General features: G+C 36.8%; 1 protein-coding gene across 2 annotated transcripts in view; it reads left to right on the top strand.

The window, feature by feature from the left end:
- The first annotated feature begins 6,744 nt into the window (after window positions 1-6,744).
- The window catches only part of LOC6042437, a 117,322-nt gene continuing 103,612 nt past the window's right edge, over window positions 6,745-20,454 (top strand). For both annotated transcript variants that reach the window (XM_038259061.1, XM_038259057.1), the window contains exon 1: window positions 6,745-7,215. The gene's annotated coding sequence lies outside the window, so the exon portion shown is untranslated. The remainder of the gene's footprint in view (window positions 7,216-20,454) is intronic.

Raw genomic sequence — 20,454 nt, 5'->3', positions numbered from 1 at the left:
CCAAAGCTGTCAAACGCAAACCTGAAAACTTATTAGCGACTTAAAAATGTAATTTTTGTATGAAAAACTTTTTTCACCAACTATAGGTGTGAGTATAAATGAGTTAATCTCAACAAATTTCGCCCAAAAACTGTTTTGTTGGAAGATACACGGCAATGAATACTATGTAAAAAAGTGAAGAACTATTTGATCAAACACATTTTTCGTAAAAATAGGTCTGTGTTACCAATTCAACAGATAATCAGGATAGTCCCATTTAGATTGAACACACAATTTTTACTAAATGATTGCAAAAAACATAAAATAACACTACAATATCATCAAATGTTCACTGAACCTGGGCCACATTTCCCATGAAGAGATTGCATCATTTGCATGCCGGTGCGGTATCACATCACTCGTTCAAACGTCCTGTACAATACGTGCTACTGATCTTCAAACAAACAAAGCATAAATGAAAAATCACAAACAAATAAACGTCACTCAGCTCCGAGCGCACAATGAAATGAAACCTCTGGGCGACATTTCAACATTGCACAATACACGTGGTCTACGCATTATCAACCAAACAAAATAAGATTCGCTGATGGGAATGTCAACGATGTCTGATTTAAATGATGCTGGCTCTATGACGACTGGGTATTGTTTTATGTCGTGAAATTATGATCATATGAGAGTTGTTTCTTGAAGTTATGCTGTGGGTTGGAGAAAATGATTTATGGCGAAGTTTTTAGGCGTTGTATTTCCAACGAATAGCAATTGAGTCTGGTCGATTGCTCAATAGGTGGTTAAAGTGAACAAATCTGTTTGAATTTGACGTTTCTTTTTACAAAAATTAAATTACACTGAAATAATTCAATTTAATAACCCTTCATGCTCCAGCACTCTTTTAAGGGGAAGTCAAAACTGCTGGTTCCGTGCGCGCGCATCATCTTCAATAATTACGACAGTTGATGGACAAGTTGTGCTATTAAACGAACGACGACGCCGCATCAAAACAAAAACATCAGCCGAGCTTCTTCACTGGACTGGACGCTTTCGCTATCGCTGGCACAGAAAGCAAAATTGGCAAAGAATGATGACAGACAGCTCCTCCAGCACAGCCGCGCAAATTGATCGCAAAGATCGGAAATGAGCGCGCACTCTTTCTTCCGTTTTCGGAATCATGCTCTTCTACTTTGTTGCTAGGGTCTGTTGAGCAGGATGTTGTTGTTGATGAAATTTGTATTGTGACGTTTGTTTTGATCAGAGATTTTATTATGAATATCTTAGCGATAACACCTTTGGAAAAATTAAGGATGCAGAAATGATTTAAACTTTCATTCACCCCCTTAACCTACCTGAGTCGATCACATATTTGAAAACAAAAAGAACTCTCCCAGGAACTGGTTTGAGATTTAACAATTTTTGTCGAGTCATCGTTACCAACGAGATACTCTTTCTAAGCATTTGTTTAATTATGGAAATTTAAATTCAGGGTGAATTAAAAAGCTTGATTATTTGCCGTCACAAATCTTATTATGATACTATGCTCGAGATTGATGTTCAGTAATTGCTTTGTAATTTATAACGAGTCAGAACAAGTTTATTTAATATAATAACACTAGTTTTTTACGAGTTTTTGCCCGCCTTTTCCAATGTTTCTATGAAACCAGATTTGGAGCTACCAAACGGCTTCTAACACATTTACATATTCCATTCTTCAGAATCGACTATTTCCCAAAAACCAAAACCAAAACCAAAAGGGTAATTCTCTACCAACTCACACGAAATCGGGAAAAGTTGCCCCGACCCCTCTTCGATTTGCGTAAAACTTTGTCCTAAGGGGTAACTTTTGTCCCTGATCACGAATCCGAGGTCCGTTTTTTGATATCTCGTGACGGAGGGGCAGTACGACCCCTTCCATTTTTGAACATGCGAAAAAAGAGGTGTTTTTCAATAATTTGCAGCCTGAAACGGTGATGAGATAGAAATTTGGTGTCAAAGAGACTTTTATGTAAAATTAGACGCCCGATTTGATGGCGTACTCAGAATTCCGAAAAAACGTATTTTTTATCGAAAAAAACACTAAAAAAGTTTTTAAAATTCTCCTATTTTCCGTTACTCGACAGTAAAAAATTTTGGAACATGTCATTTTATGGGAAATTTAATGTACTTTTCGAATCTACATTGACCCAGAAGGGTCATTTTTTCATTTAGAACAAAATTTTCATTTTAAAATTTCATGTTTTTTCTAACTTTGCAGGGTTATTTTTTAGAGTGTAACAATATTCTACAAAGTTGTAGAGCAGACAACAACAAAAATTTTGATGTATAGACATAAGGGGTTGCTTATAAACATCACGTGTTATCGCGATTTTACGGAAAAAAAAATTGAAAGAGTTGGTCGTCGTAGATCATAGCCGTTCATGGTCACCCGGAACAGACACGGACGACGAAACAAAGAGAAACGCAAAAAGTAACTAATTCAAAACTTTTTTTTCGTAAAATCGCGATAACTCGTGATGTTTATAAGCAAACCTCTTATGTCTATATATCAAAATTTTTGTAATTGTCTGCTCTACAACTTTGTAAAATATTGTTACACTCTAAAAAATAACCCTGCAAAGTTAGAAAAAACACGAAATTTTAAAATGAAAAATGTTGTTCTAAATGAAAAAATGACCCTTCTGGGTCAATGTAGATTCGAAAGTACATTAAATTTCCCATAAAATGACATGTTCCAAATTTTTTTACAGTCGAGTAACGGAAAATGGGAGAATTTTTAAAACTTTTTTAGTGTTTTTTACGATGAAAAATACGTTTTTTCGGAATTCTGAGTACGCCATCAAATTTGGCGTCTAATTTTACATAAATGTCCCTTTGACACCAAATTTCTATCTCATCACCGTTTCAGGCTGCAAATTATTGAAAAACACCTCTTTTTCGCATGTTCAAAATGGAAGGTCGTACTGCCCTCCGTCACGAGATATCAAAAAACGGACCTCGGATTCGTGATCAGGGACAAAAGTTACCCCTTAGGACAAAGTTTCACGCAAATCGAAGAGGGGTCGGGGCAACTGCTGTGTGAGTTGGCGGAGAATTACCCAAAACCAAAACCAAAACCAAAACCAAAATTGATTTGTTGATTTGTTGATTTGTTGATTTGTTGATTTGTTGATTTGTTGATTTGTTGATTTGTTGATTTGTTGATTTGTTGATTTCTGGAGTTTTTTTTTTGAAAAGGTCCAATAAATCAAATTTTCAGATTTTGCTTTTTGGTTGTTTTTCAATACCCCTGACTCAAGGCGGTTTCAAAAACACCCAAAAAGCAAAAACTGGAAATTTGGTTTATTGGACCTTTTCAAAAAACTAACTTAATCCACCTATGTGGTTGGAGCCTTCCTCACTCATTACCAACAATGGCTGATTTGATGGGGTTGTACAAAAATTTCATCTATTTTTTATATCCGGAATAAAAAAGTACATAAATATCACTTAAGTGACCATATCTTGAGACAGGGTTGCCATATTTTCAATGTTTTGGACTCGTTGGAAAGGTCTTTTGATAACCTAACCAACGATGGGTCGGATGGTGGATCCGGACATAGTTTACATACATTTAAGTGAGATCCGGCTACAAAAAAGTACAAAAATATCACTTAAGTGACCATATTTCGAGACAGGGTTGCCAGATCTTCAATGTTTTGGACTCATTGGAAAGGTCTTTTGATGACCTATCCAACGATGGGTTGGATAATGGATCCGGACATAGTTTACATACATTTAAGTGAGATCCGATTCGCAACTCTGTCACTTTTTTATACGTAGCTTTTGAGCTACTTATCGAATCTTCAAACAATTCAATAGTGCAGTATGGGGCACCAAACCGGATCGAATGCAACTTATTTGACTCAAATCGGATTAGCCAGTGCCGAGAAAACTTGGCAAGAATTTTGAGAACCAAGGGGAATACGCACACACATACACACACACACACAGACATTTGTTCAGTTTTCGATTCTGAGTCGATAGGTTTACATGAATATAGGTCTACGAGCTGTTTTTCAAAAGTTCATTTTTCGAGCAGGATTATAGCCTTACCTCAGTGAGGAAGGCAAAACAAAAACAAAAACAAAAACAAAACAAAACAAAAACAAAACCAAAACCAAAACCAAAACCAAAACCAAAACCAAAACCAAAACCAAAACCAAAACCAAAACCAAAACCAAAACCAAAACCAAAACCAAACCAAAACCAAAACCAAAACCAAAACCAAAACCAAAACCAAAACCAAAACCAAAACAAAACCAAAACCAAAACCAAACCAAAACCAAACCAAAACCAAACCAAACCAAACCAAAACCAAAACCAAAACCAAACCAAAACCAAAACCAAAACCAAAACCAAACCAAACCAAAACCAAACCAAACCAAAACCAAACCAAAACCAAAACCAAAACCAAAACCAAAACCAAAACCAAACCAAACCAAAACCAAACCAAAACCAAAACCAAACCAAAACCAAACCAAAACCAAAACCAAACCAAAACCAAACCAAAACCAAAACCAAACCAAAACCAAAACCAAAACCAAACCAAACCAAAACCAAACCAAACCAAAACCAAAACCAAAACCAAAACCAAAACCAAAACCAAAACCAAACCAAAACCAAAACCAAAACCAAAACCAAAACCAAAACCAAAACCAAACCAAAACCAAAACCAAAACCAAAACCAAAACCAAACCAAACCAAAACCAAAACCAAAACCAAAACCAAAACCAAACCAAAACCAAACCAAAACCAAAACCAAAACCAAAACCAAAACCAAAACCAAAAAAACCAAAACCAAACCAAAACCAAAACCAAAACCAAACCAAAACCAAACCAAAACCAAAACCAAAACCAAACCAAAACCAAAACCAAACCAAAACCAAAACCAAACCAAAACCAAACCAAAACCAAACCAAAACCAAAACCAAAACCAAAACCAAAACCAAAACCAAAACCAAAACCAAAACCAAACCAAAACCAAACCAAACCAAAACCAAACCAAAACCAAACCAAAACCAAAACCAAAACCAAACCAAAACCAAAACCAAAACCAAAACCAAAACCAAACCAAAACCAAAACCAAACCAAAACCAAAACCAAAACCAAAACCAAAACCAAACCAAAACCAAAACCAAAACCAAAACCAAAACCAAAACCAAAACCAAAACCAAACCAAAACCAAAACCAAAACCAAAACCAAAACCAAACCAAAACCAAACCAAACCAAACCAAAACCAAAACCAAAACCAAAACCAAAACCAAAACCAAACCAAAACCAAAACCAAACCAAAACCAAAACCAAACCAAAACCAAAACCAAACCAAAACCAAAACCAAAACCAAACCAAAAAAACCAAAACCAAAACCAAAACCAAAACCAAAACCAAAACCAAAACCAAAACCAAAACCAAAACCAAAACCAAAACCAAAACCAAAACCAAAACCAAAACCAAAACCAAAACCAAAACCAAAACCAAAACCAAAACCAAAACCAAAACCAAAACCAAAACCAAAACCAAAACCAAAACCAAAACCAAAACCAAAACCAAAACCAAAACCAAAACCGTTGATTTGTTGATTTGTTGATTTGTTGATTTGTTGATTTGTTGATTTGTTGATTTCGACGCCAACATTTCAAAAAGCATCATGTACAAACTATGCGTTTTGAGAAAAACGCATTTGAATGTTTAGCATCCATTTTCAATTCCTTTTTTAATATAAAAGCAAAATAAGATGTTCTAATGATAACAAACGATGAAAAACGTTACTTTTATTGATACTTGATCATCCAAATTCAATAAAACATTATTTCCGTAATTTTATTTGAGAAAAACAAACATAACTTCTTTTGAAAACACCAACGTCTATATCACCCTGCTGTCATTGAGGGGACGCTTTGTTATGATTCGTTTTTCTTCGCCGAATGTACATGGCGCTTTGTTCATGATGCTTTTTTCGTCACGAGGTTTATGTAGTCTTTTGTTTGACAGGTTGACAGGGCTATATAAACAGGGACTGCTGATGGCAGAGATTTTGTTTATGTTACTTTATTTAAAATCATGATTAAACAGACTTTACTGAAGTAACTTTTGCTCATTTTTGGTGGAGAGGTAGCTTATTAGGAGTACTTTTAGAATATGCAATAACCCAGAAAGTGTCAAAATGTACATGATGCCTTTTGAAATGTTACCGTCGATTTGTTGATTTGTTGATTTGTTGATTTGTTGATTTGTTGATTTGTTGATTTGTTGATTTGTTGATTTGTTGATTTGTTGATTTGTTGATTTGTTGATTTGTTGATTTGTTGATTTGTTGATTTGTTGATTTGTTGATTTGTTGATTTGTTGATTTGTTGATTTGTTGATTTGTTGATTTGTTGATTTGTTGATTTGTTGATTCGTTGATTCTTGTCTGTTACTTAGTTACTGACTGTTTTGAAATACTTTTTCCGACACGCAAAAGACTTCAACGAACAAGCGACGAACCCAAGTCACCCCAACCTACCATAACAAACGACGCACGTGGTAACCTTCACAGCATCTCTCTTGCTGCAAAACTAGCTTTCGCTCATCTCTCCCTACTCTCTCCAAAAACTCCTATCAAACTCCCAACACTCTCCGGAGATGCACCGATGATCTTTCTCCGTTCCGATCGAAACTTAAAAGTTGATAAAACACCCTCGTTCGGGCGCATCCGTTTCAGTCTCGAGACAGCAGCTCGCGACGTAGCACGTGTCTGACCGTGGTGTGGTTCCGAGGTCCCAGCAGTGATCCGAGTACTAACTCGTCGTGCTCTCTCGTGATTGTGTGTCCCCTCGTGGTAGTGGTATTCCGAGAAGCCTTCAAGTAGCGCGCGCGCACACGGCGTTGAGTCGGCAAAAACTTTCACTACTTTCTCAACACACACAGACACACATTTGGGTGTTGTTGGTGTGTTGGTGGTTGATCCAAGAGGACGGAACTCGCTTGAAGAGGTGTTCGGAGACCGGTTTCGCCTCGGCGCAGTGCCAAAGGAAGAGCTCGTCAAACTCCCCCAAATCCGGCTGGCGGACTCATTAGTGTGTAAAGTGGAGTTATTGGAAGCTCTATTGGCATAACTGTAGTGGTGGTTGTGCATTGTTTGGAGTCGCTGAGCATCTTCACGATCAACAACAACATCAACATCTTGGCCAGTGGCCAGTAAGGTACGCAGGAATATTGACCGGTCAACAGGATGGTGGAGGTTGGGGCTAGAGAGCGGTGAACTCCACCTCTTTCTCGTAAAGGTTACCGAAAAAGTCCAAAGTCATAACTCCGTAACACTGTGCAGTGGTGGTGAATGATGCAAATCCGTTTTTATTTATTTTTTGGGGGTATCGACGATCGTTGGGAACCTGAACTCGGAGCGCGCGCGTGTTCGTTTGACCGAAATTTCTTTGGTTGTTGTCAATGTGTACACACACGTTGGGGAATGTTTGGACTTGGAGAGAACGCAACCTCAATCATTTGAGTGTATGTGTACGACTTTATGAATTTCATTAATTCGGTTAATTATCGGGTGGCGTGGTTGGGGAGAAAACTGTCAAAACGGAACGACTGACAATTATCTTACGCCGTTGCGTGGCCAATTTGGTTGTTTGTTTTTGTCCACTAGCGAATTCGTTTTGGATAGTTGGGTTGAAAAAAACTATTATCGGGCTATTAAGGTTGGAAGTTGTAAGAAAAGTGTTTGTTTGTTTGTAATAGTAGCTACAAATTACTTTGAGACGGAAGTCTTCAACCGGAAATGAAGTCATCTGTTGTGGTCAAGCCACTTTCAACATGCAATGAACACTAACCTTTTTTGACATTGTTTTCCTGGTCACAAAAAAAGACAAACAGTATAATGAGGATTTATTTTGCGAAATTAAAGGAAACTGCTCAAATGTGGACACAACTAATCAGTCACAAACTTTAAGACGTTGTTGACCTAAATACAACCAAAAACCTTTACAACCAAAAAATGACTCAACAGTAGAGCGTCCAATTTCCGGGGTTACAAAATTCCCGGGAAACGGGAAATTTTCAACAAATTTCCGGGAAATCCCGGAATTCCTGGAAATCTGAAATTCTACGAAAATCATTCTGATCCTGTTTCTGATCAATATTTTGCAACACATTTGTATAGAACAGCAACTTTAATGATCAAAATAAATGTTAGGATCAATTAATTGCTTGACTGCTTGTAAAAAAAATCATCCAGCTTTGAGAAAATATATAAATTTTATAATTTTTTAGGCTGTCTTTCAATCGTACCAAATCGAAAAAAAATCAGAATTTTTTGTTGAGAAGTAGTATTTTTTTAATCAAATTGTTTGAACAGTAATAATCTATGGCAACATACAATTGCTTTTAAATTTTCTCAGTGACCATAAATTGAAATGAAAAAAATCATGCAGAAATATTGTTTATCATGGCAAATAACTTCTAACAGAATAAGTATTTTCTACATGTGAATAAATAGAAAATCATTCAATTTGCCTTAAAAATCTAATTTCTGGCGCTTTTTAACTTGAAACACTATTTCATGAAACCACAACTCAAAGTTTTCAAATATATGAAGCGAGTTTTGAAAATATGGTTGCATTTTTTGGGTTGATTCCATATTATACGAATTTGTTTTTTAACGATTTTTCAAGGTTTCATTTATGGTATGATTTTTGTTAAGTTAAGTTAAGTTAAGTTAAGTTAAGTTAAGTTAAGTTAAGTTAAGTTAAGTTAAGTTAAGTTAAGTGTAGAAGTGGTTGAAATTAATCGATATTTTTTTATATTTAACCCTGTTACGCCCTTGGTGGTGGTGGTAGTTGATTTATTTCAGGCAGCTTTAACATGTTTGTCATTCGCTGCCTACGCCCTTGGTAGCTCACGTGCTTCATAAATTTATAACTTCAAGCTGTAATTTCTCGAATACTTTTAAACAAATTCGTCTCGCAGAACCCTTTTTGAAAAAATGAATTATGTCAATTCAAATTCAATTTAAAAATAAATATTATCTGAAGTAAACCTTGACATGAAATTTACAGACAAAATAATTAGTTCAATATGAACAGTAGATTGCAATGAATAAAATCAATCAAGTTTAATAATTATTATTTTTTGTATAATTTCAATACATTGGTGCAAAAAGGTAGGAAAATGTATACCTCCGCTTGCATTTCGGGAATTCCCGGGAAATTTACAAATTTCCCGGGAAACGGAAAATATTTTTTTCCGGGAATTCCCGGGATTTCCCGGGATTTTTTTTCCCGGGACGGGAAATTGGACGCTCTACTCAACAGTAAAAAACTACGTTTTTAGCTTACACTGAAATAAAAAAATAGTTTCCAATTCCTTTATTCTAGGAATTTTGCCTCTCTGCCGTATTTAGTAATCGGTTTTTTTTTGGATTACTTAATAAGGAAAGGAGCTTCAAAGAATTTAGGAATTTGATACTTTTATTTTTTCAGTGAAGTTTGGCTGAGAATTGTTCAAACTGTTTGCTTTTCCTTTCAAAAGTGCCCCAAATTCTTACCAACGGTATTCATTTGTTAAAAGGTGACGACACCGCAAGCGTAAAAAAAAGAAGCGGTAAAGACAGCTAATTGTAACAATAGTCGATTACTCGGCCAAAACAGAACCGACCGCGCATCTCACCGGGGAACCGCTCCGTCACGTTCCCGTCACTCACCACCGGGACCGGGGGAGCTTGCTCACAGTGCAAACAGAGAGCCCGAATCGAAAATTAAGCGGAAAGTCCAAATTATCGCCCGTTATCGACAATCAACTCCTGCCTCCCCTCGAGCATTGCAGTCTTCTTCGATCGAAAAGTGCTCAATCATTTCACTCGGTCGATGATGTCGACGACGGTGATGGCGGCGCTAGATGTTGCAAAATCGATCGCCTCTTTCTCTTTTTCCCCAAAAGATAAACAGTGCGTGATGCCTTGGGCGCTCTGGAGCATTAGGAGGATTACCTCAGCGCAGGTGTTGTTGGACTGTATGTTTTGGGTGGTGCCCACTCCTCCCACTCCTCCCCTTGTGGGTGCTCTGGGGAGACGCTAGACGAAGCAACTAGCCGGTAACAACGTTTGTTCAACGTGCTGTAGAAGCTAGCTTTCCAAATAAGTTCGATTCCAGGGGTGGTTAAAAAAGCCTTCATAAAACGTGCATTCTGGGTTAACTTAACCCACCGGCAGTCGCGTACGTGTACTTTGTACACACTTTGTAATGACTAGGCTAAGTGATTTTTCACGCTCGAAAATTGCAAATTTCACGGGGACCACGATTTCAAAACACCAAACTTCACGCAAATTTCGCGGAACTTTAAAAATGTTCCTATGTTTAAATCACAGAAACTACTTTTTATGCTTCATTTTATATTATTCTTCAATAAACTAAAAAAATCTTCATTTAATTTGAATGCGACACAAAAAAATTCTCCTAATTTTCAAAAAAAAAATCCTCCTGGTTTAGGGATGGGCTCTACACATATTTTGAAACAAAATGTAGGGCGCGCGTATTCTCATTTACTGAACTGCTCTTTCAATATGCGACTAATTAAGCTTAAATGTTTTCGCTAATTTGCTTCTGTTATATCATTTTACATTTTATTGAATTTAATATCAAAGCAAGATTTAACAATCTTCTACGGTCAAAATGAGTTAAATAATTTAAATTTTCTGCGACATTTTACACATTAAACATATTTTTAAGGATTTTAGCTAACTTTTCAAAAACTAAATTTAACAATTTGCTAAAATAATATCATTTTTAACAAAATTTAAATTTTTATTCAAAATGAGAAAGAAAAACAAAAAAGTAATATTTTTTAACTTTCACTGGAATAATCTACCCAAATAAACAAATAGTGTTTAAATTAAACAGGCCCAAAATGAAAATTTGATATGTTTTAAAAATATGATTCCAAAGATAAAAACTACTCTTCATTTTATTTTCAATAAAACAAAGCTTAAGTCTTTTAATTTCTTCGAAAACTAAACCATTCAAATAAAATAGCAGAAAATGTTTAATACAGCGAATGAAAATATTACTAAATTTAGTTAGTTTAAAAAACTCAAATACTGAATGTTTCTTCAAATTGTTCGTATCAACTTGACATACATGTATATTCAAGCTTTTTAATTGAAAACTAATGATATTTAATGAAATTGATGAAATATTTATTAAGTTGTTGTTGTTATTAAAAATAAGGATTTGAGAAAATTGATAAATTTCACGAAATGGACAAAAATTACTAACCCTATATTAGTTATTAAACCAGGGTATTCACTCGCTTAATTCTACAGTAGTTCATAAAGATATTTTTATTCATTTTTGAATTTGATTAAATATTTTGAGAAAAATCGTTACATTTTCACACAAACATCAAATTTTACGAGATTTCGCGGAAAAAGCCAAATTTCGAGGATTTCACGCTGTCCGACAAATCGTGAAATTTCACTAACCCTAGTAAGGACACTTGTAAGAAATGCCAAAATACGCGACATCCCTAAGGTTAAATTAAGGACGCTATTTTGTGTAGCATTCAATGTTTCACCTTCTGTCTACACCGGACTCATACTTGATCGTAATCCGGAGATATCAGTTTGAAATTCTGGCGTGCACGTCTACTGTTTACTTTTTTTGTAATTCGAGAACTCCGGCAAAAGCGAGTTGTGGCGCTATAACCACGGCAAATAGTGTCCAGGGCATTCGTGGAAATACAATGTCCCATACCAGAGGATCCCGGAGTACCAAACCTTCTTAGCATGGTGCTCCCAACGAATACAACCAAAATTTCGGAGCGTATGGTGGTGTGTCCCCACGCTTCTTCCTGCCCTGTCGATTCAGAGTTGTGTTGTTGTTCGAAAACTCAGTGCTCAAACTCAACCCTTTTACGAATCATCTCTGCGATACGGCTTTACGCAGTAGGCCTGGCCGCTTTAACGCTTGTGATGTTTCAATGCATTCCGATGCAATGGCGCACTACAAATTTTAATAAATGACAAGAAAAGTGCTAGGCACTCTCCAGGATCCCTTCGAAAGATTGGCTGCGCTAGGGTCTGATTAGATTAGATTAGATTAAATTAATTCGAGAACTCCGGCAACTTAATTCAACCACATTTTTGGCCAATACGAAAAAAAGGTCAGCCAAGCAAAACGGGTTGTAATTGTTTACATGTCGTGCTAAAATGGGTTCATTAAACTCAATGTCAGAGTGTCAGCGTTGCCAGGACCAAATTGCAAAAATAATCTAGCCAAGCACCGATAAATAATTTTGAATAATATGGCATATGAAAATCTTACGATTATGAATAGGTGGGAGGATATTAATTAAGTCATTGGTTCTAGAATTTGAATGTTTAAATTGATTTTTGACCTCTAAACCTAGTTTTTCGATTTTCTATCAAAATCGTTTGTTAAACACATGATGATTACTCTTTACTCAGAATTTCCAGATTAGTCTGGCTACCTGGCAATCCTGCTCACTGTCCAAACATTATGATATCTTTATTTAATATATTGTAAGATTCGAAGTCAAATAAATTTATAAAATTTGAAAAATACATACTCTTCTTAAGTTGTTTATTTTTAAAAGCTGTCAAGCCATTCATCGATCCTCACTAGTACCTATGACAATAAAAAATCGACATCAGGGAAACCCCCTGATTCGATTCCTTAGGCAAAAATAAGAAACTGTGATAATTTTGAACGAAATCGGGTCGTATCTCATCAGGAATAACTCGGATCGTTTTCCGGTCTTCGACAATGTTGTTTATCATACAATTTTATGAATCTCACACTTGACAGTGATCCGACCTTTTGGCAAAATTTGGAATTTTTACTTTTCCCCATAGTTTTTTTTCGATTTTTCATACAAACATCAACGATAAAAAGTTACTTTTTTACCTAAAGAATCGAGCCAAAAAATTTAATTTTTTCTTGTCACCCTAATCCTTAAACTTATGTTGACCATTAAAGTTGTATGTATACATTTAAATCAGGGTCAAAACTTCCAGAAATTCCCAAAGAATTCGCTAGAAGTTTGAGGAAAAATGCATAACCCAAAATTAATTACATAATTCGAAGGTTATTTTGAATATCCCCTTCTATGTCTAATTCATTCTCCTCAGTGGCCAACAAACTATCTTCACGCTTCGAAAAAATCAACCTAATAAATGAAATGAAAAAGAACTTCAAAAAAAAAAATAAGCTCAAACATGTTTAACATGATTATCAACACAGGAAAATGCACATATGAAAACATTTGTGGTCCGAAAAAATGTAATTTTCGTCGATTTTCAACACCTTTTCCTTAAAAAAAAAAATTGGTACCCAAACATGTGAGCAGTTCTCTCAGATTTCGGTCATTCGATTTTTTGTATTTTTTAATCCGACTGAAACATTTTTGGTGCTTTCGGTATGCACAAAGAATCCATTTTTCATCATTAGTTTGTTCATATAATTTTCCGTACAAATTTGCCAGCTGTCCATACAAAAATAATGAATGAAAGTTAAAAAATCTGTATCTTTTGAAGGACTTTTTTGATCGATTTGGTGTCTTCGGCAAAGTTGTAGGTATGGATAAGGACTACACTGAAAAAATGATACGCGGTAAAAAATTGTGATTTTTTATTAAACTTTTTGTCACTAAAACTTGATTTGCAAAAAAAAACAACATTTTTTTTTATATATTTTAGGGGACAGAAAATGCCAACATTTCAGAAATTTCAGGTTGTGCAAAAAAAATTTACCGGGTTATGAATTTTTTAATCAACACTGATTTTTTTAAAAAAATCGAAATATGGGTCCCGAAAATTTGTCAGCTTCATTTTTTGATGTATAGTAAAATTTGCAATCAAAAAGAACTTTAGTGAAATTTTCGTGAAGTGCACCGTTTTCAAGTTAAAGCAATTTTAAGGTAACTTTTTTGAAAATAGTCGCAGTTTTCCATTTTTTTTTAAATTAGTGCCCATGTTTGCCCACGTTTGAAAAAAATAGCTGTTATGTCAATTACTACAAATTTGGCGCCTTCGACAAACTTTCATGATTTTTTTCCCTTGCAACTTTGCCGAAGACACCAAAGCCCTACAAGGTCATCCAACATAGTTAGTTTTTGGTTGATATCCTGGAAGGTCGTCACCCTGTATGTCAATAACTTCAAAAGATAGCCCTTATCAAGTACAACAACTATGTCCAAGAAACCATTTGGCTAGGACGTCAAATAAAGGAGTTATCAATTTATTCCACTTAATTTTGCCATTCCGAACAATGTGCATTGCCTTGACGTTCTCGATTGCGAGATTCCTACTCGAAACTAGGAGTCCGAAGGCTTGATTGTTGAGGCAATTAAACCTTCTACCCCGGGATTTGAACTAATGACCTTTAGATTGTGAATCTAACTGCCTACCAGCGATCGAGGCAGGATCTAGGGAGACGACTCCTACACCTGGACTGAGCTATCGACCTAACCCCTTAGGTTAGACCGGGGCCAACATTTACTTCCCCATCTGGCGGAAGGCGTGGTCAGACAAATCTCGTCTCGAAAAATGCCACCGGGACCTTCTGGGATCGAACCCAGGCCGACTGGGTGAGAGGCAACCACGCTTACCCTTACACCACGAGTACCGGAGAGTGAGTGTAGTAGGATAAATGAAGTTTTATTCCGACAAGACTGCTTGGCAAACCCCGAAAAAACAAAATATTATCTTAAATCTGATTGGTCCAACTGAACTCTGTGTCATTGCAAAACACAACACATTCCAAAGTGAGTAATTTCTACAAATTGCCCAACGCACATAAAACGAGACGAGAAGAAAGTTCCACACGCCACACTCAAGCTATGCGTTTGTGATGGACACTGCTTACAATTGCATCAACCCTGACAGGAAGTAGAAATCAACGCGGCACTGGTGTTTTTTTTTTATTTATCGTGGCGTTAGACCGATTGGAGAGTTATCGCCCACTAATTAAGTCACCCCGTTCAACCAACGGAAGGAATCCGATTAATCCACAAATAAAAACGAGACGACGCGGTCCAGTGCGCAGCAAGACATGGCGAATCAAATTTATCGGCCGCTGATCAGCAGCTTTTCTAATCATGCTCGGAAGCATCGGGAACACACACACACATGTGCGTGCAATTAACTTTGTTTCTAATGCTGATAACTAGTCGGGTTTCAACGAGGATGATCCGCCGCCCATCCAAGTCGGTTGAATCTGATTTCTGTAGCTTGTTAATGAGTGAGCTTAAGGTGTTTGTGGTGTCGTAATATTGATTCATGAGCATGATTCACCTACTTTTCATTAGTGTAGGCGTGTTTGCACGAGGTTGTTGACTGAGGAAATTTTCCCAGTTTTTTAGCTCATTAAATATTCTAAATGATATTAATCCTGATAATGAGTATCCGTAGACCTGTAATTTAGCAAAAAGTTAAGCATGATTTCATTACCATTTCAGCTTTTAATTGAAATTAGTGCTAAAGCTACTCTCTTGGGTTTATGGCACTTTGGAGCAGGTCAAGGTTTTCCTTTTCTTCGCTCCATATTCTCCTTTTCAGGTCACCTCTTTTTCCTATCCAAAAAAAAAAAAATAACATTTTCCATGTGAGGCCGGCCTTCCCTCTTACATTCAAACCAAGCAGTTACAAATCACACCGGGAGAGAGCCATTAAAAATAAACCTCCAATTCTCACCCAGCAATAAATCTCCCCACGGTGAAGTTTATGTAAGCTTAGGCTGGGCGTTGCATTAAATGCCGGGTAATTAAAACCCCACGCACTGCACCTGGAAGACTCGCGAAGAAGAAGCAGCAGCAAAAAGTGTGGACTTCATTCATGAAGCAGCTCTAGTTTTGCTCTCGTCAAAGTCTCGGCCAAGGTGGTGGTGTTGGATGTTGTTGATCTGCTTTCATTGTTGGCTATTATAATCAGCCGACGAACGACGCGAAGCGAGCATAGTGAGAAGACTCGACAGTCAGACAGCCAGGGGTGGTCAATGAATTGGACGTAGCGAGTCTATCATATCGTTAAAGGGTTTAGTCCAGACAGGTCGTAAAATTGGACCACATATTGCGCGGAGATTTGTTAGTCTATCGAAATAATGAAAAGCCAATTTCATTGTTTGCTCTATACAAATTAGGTTTGTCGATTTTAACACGCCACTCAGCAGTTAGGAATTCGGATCTTCTTGCTTCCTTGTTGACAAAGTTGCAGGAAATTAAATTTTCTACAAGAATTTCATACAATTCGGCATCACCTGCATCACCTGCTTCGGGCACCTAGTTCCGAGTAGGAATCTCGCAATCTAGAACGCCAAGGCAATGTTGTAGAGCGAATATTTTGCCTTCCTCACTGAGGTAAGGCTATAATCCTGCTCTAAAAATGAACTTCGTATAAAAACGTCGTAGACCCACCTTCATGTATACATATCGACTCAGAATCGAAAACTGAACAAATGTCTGTGTGTATGTGTGTGTGTATGTGTGTGTGTATGTGTGTGTGTATGTATGTATGTGACCAACAAACTAGCTCATGTTTCTCGGCACTGGCTGAACCGATTTGACCCGAACTTGTTGCATTCGACTTGGTTTAGGGTCCCATAGATCGAGTTTTATACAGATTGAAGTTTCGATAAGTAGTTCAAAAGTTATGTATAAAAATGTGTTTTCACATATATTTGGATCTCACTTAACTGTATGTAAACTATGTCCGGGTCCATCATCCGACCCATCGTTGGTTAGGTTATCAAAAGACCTTTCCAACGAGTCCAAAACATTGAAGATCTGGCAACCCTGTCTCGAGATATCCCGACTTAAGTGATATTGATGTACTTTTTGGAAATCGGATCTCACCATCCGACCCATCGTTGGTTAGGTTATCAAAAGACCTTTCCAACGAGTCTAAAACATTGAAGATCTGGCAACCCTGTCTTGAGATATGGCCACTTAAGTGATATTGATGTACTTTTTTGAAGCCGGATCTCATTTAAATGCAGTGATCCCCGTGCACCACATTCAACCGCGTTCTCTGTTTTCTGTACTCGATCAAACACCAGCACCGCGTGTGCACGCGTACAAGCAAACCTAAACTCTGCCGTGTACAAGCTGTACCCGTACACGAACCTCAAGTTTAAACCGAACCTTGCACCTCGGGTACAAACCCCGTGCAGGCCGACGACGCAGAAAAGAGACAAAAATATTTTCCTCACGCTCCCTCTGCTGCAAAGTGGTGTTTCATTCTCCGCTGCATTCACACTACAGTGTTTGCCACGGAGAGAGTGAGATGCAGTCTTTTTTTCGTCTCTTTATACGCTCTTCGCTCGCACTGCGTTGTACCCGAGGTGTGCACCCCGTGTTTACACCGCGTGTAAACTTGAGTGCGCCGTGCGGGGAGAACTCGAACATGGTAGCCTAGAGTGTTTGAGGTTCATCTGCACTGAAAACTTGTACGGCGTGTACGGCATGCGTGCGTTTCGGGAAGACTGCTTAAATGTATGTAAACTATGTCCGGATCCACCATCCGACCTATTGTTGGTTAGGTTATCAAAAGACCTTTCAAACGAGTCCAAAACATTGATGATCTGGCAACCCTGTCTCGAGATATGGCCACTTAAGTGATATCGATGTACTTTTTGGAAGCCGGATCTAAAAAATAGATGAAACTTGTGTACAGCCATTGTTGTGAGGAAGGCTCCAACCACATAGGTGGATTAAGTTAGTTTTTTTTTAATTTGACTCGCTCTCCAGAAGGAGGCCACACAAAGAGTCGTTGCGATCCTGGATAGTATTTTGATACATCAAAATCATGTTCTATACGTTTTTGTTCACGTTTTTTGTTGAAATTTTAACTATAAACTAGCTTAATCAGTCAATTACACCGACCAACAAAATTTCAACTCAACTCGAGGGAAGCTTAAACTTTGGGGTCCCCAGAATCACGTGCATTTTGAATTTTTCAAAAATTGTTTGTCTGGGCCGAATTTTTTTTCTCCAAAGTTTTTTCCATTCGGCCTAGACAGACTATTTCTGAAAAAATCAAATTACATTGGAAGAATAATGATCATCCAACCAATTATTGAAACAGAACATCCCATAAAAATCAGTGGCCTTTTCTTAACTTAATGTTAACAACTGAAGGTTAATGTTAACATTCCATAGGTCGTCTTCCCTAAGGTGTCATGATAATGTCCATCTTGTGATGAAACACTACCTTTACTAAGCAATCGAATCCTGGAGAAAAAAGATCACCAGTTGTGTTGGTCCAAGCCGGGATTTGAACCCCGATCTACCGCTTACGAGGTGGAAGAGTTACTAACATTTCATTGAGTGGACTATATTGACCAATGACCATCTCATACCATTCGATATTTTAATATCATGGATTCGGTAGGTAAAACTCTCCGAACCGATTTACGAAGCCAAGTCTTTTTGCCTATAAAATCACTCAAAAAATGAACATTTTAATTTGATTTCCTAGGCCAAAAATCAAGACTTTGAAAAACATGGAAAAGGTAATTCTCTACCAACTCACACGAAATCACGAAATGTTGCCCCGACCCCTCTTTGATTTGGCTGAAACTTTGTCCTAAGGCGTATTAAAAATTACCAAAAAGCATTTTTTTTCATTGAAAAAAACACTTAAAAGTTAAAAAAACTTTGCCATTTCCTGTTAATCAACTGTCACAAATTATGGAACATGTCATTTTAAGGAAAATTTAATGTACTTTTCGAATCTGCAATAACCCAGCAGGGTTATTTTTCATTTAGAACAAAATATTCCTTTTTAAAATTTCGTGGTTTTTTTGACTCGTTTAATATTAACGTAAGATAATTTAGTATCCAAATTTCTACTACACTGAAAAAAAATTCTGTTTTCAGTTATGAACAATGTAATTATGCTTATATCTGTCAGCCCATGCATCCAATCGAAAAGCTGTCAAAAGCAAACTTGTGGGAAATTGAACGAGCTTTCCGATAAAAATATTTTCGAGACTGAAAAATCAAGTCGGTCATGAAGAAAATGCCAAAAATCTCCAAAAAAGCTCTTTTTCAATATTTTTATTTTTAAAACCGCTGTATCTTCGCAAGGATTGGACTCAGGACAATGGTCAATATGGAGACTGTTATGTAAAATTGTCAGGAGAATCGATTCCCACTATCGGTTTTGGAAAATTTTGACGTTTAGATCAATTAAAAAAACAGTTTTAGTAAATGATTTTTGTATTTTTGCCTTTCTCACCTCACTGAGGCAAGGCTATAAAATCACTCGAAAAATGAACTTCTTAAATACACCTCCTAGATATATCTTCACGTATACCTATCGACTCAGAATCAAATTCTGAACAAATGTCTGTGGGGATGTGTGCAGACATGATTTTTTTCCACACGATTATCTCAGAACTAGCTGAACCGATTTTGGCCGGATCCGCCTTTTTCTGATCGTTTTAGGGTCCCCTAAGACCCTATTGAATTTTATTCTGTTTAGTGAAGTATACTTTTAAAGTTATGCCAAGAAAAAGTTTTTTGCAGCTACAAAAAAGGGTGATTTTTGCATAACCTCAAAGGCCGGGACTTTTTGCATACGCGCGAGAGTCGCGCAACATGCGTATCGCCCGGTTGCCACATTGCTTAAGCAGTGTCTGCGTCTCTTCTGGAAAAAGTCTGTATTAATTATGTTGCAGAATACATCATTTTGTCTCGACAAAGATTTACACGAACTTTTTACTGAAATATACAACTCATAAGACATTGTTTAGGGCATCTCCAGCGCTGGGGTGCAAATCAAATTTACACCCGGCTCATGAATACCGAGATCAAATTTGCCACCTTGAAAAAACTCCGTCATCCCCACCGCTAGGGTAGCAAATTTGCCACCGAAACAAGCCCGCGGGGGCAATTATGGGTTTTATCATTATTTGCTCTCGTTTACCTTCAAAATCAATAATTATTTGTTGATTCATGCCTAGAAATGCTAAAAGTTTATTTAACTTTTTAATCCTATTGAAAATTTCAAAGAATTTCATTTTTCGAAAACGTCGAAAGTTAAATCATTTGCTACCCGATTTGATTCCTAAAAAATTGCTCTCGAGTTTGCCCCCGAGTCTCCCACCGCGCGTAGCGAAGCAGGTATCAAATTTGATCTCAAGTTCATCTGTAGAAGAAAAATATGTGTCGGTACCTGTCGGGTACTCATTTTCTGATACCCGACAAGTACCGGCAAGCCGGGGGCAAAGTTTTGAATGCGTGTTTCGGAGATTTTTGTATGTCTGCTATTGTGTATGATTCAAATTCAAAAATTCAAAAATTCAAAAATTCAATAATTCAAAAATTCAAAAATTCAAAAATTCAAAAATTCAAAAATTCAAAAATTCAAAAATTCAAAAATTCAAAAGTTCAAAAGTTCAAAAATTCAAAAATTCAAAAATTCA

This window comes from Culex quinquefasciatus, chromosome 1 (genome assembly GCF_015732765.1).
Source record: "Culex quinquefasciatus strain JHB chromosome 1, VPISU_Cqui_1.0_pri_paternal, whole genome shotgun sequence".
Lineage (NCBI taxonomy): Eukaryota > Metazoa > Arthropoda > Insecta > Diptera > Culicidae > Culex > Culex quinquefasciatus.
The sequence above is the reverse complement of the archived record's forward strand: the minus strand, read 5'-3'. Positions and strand labels throughout refer to the sequence as shown.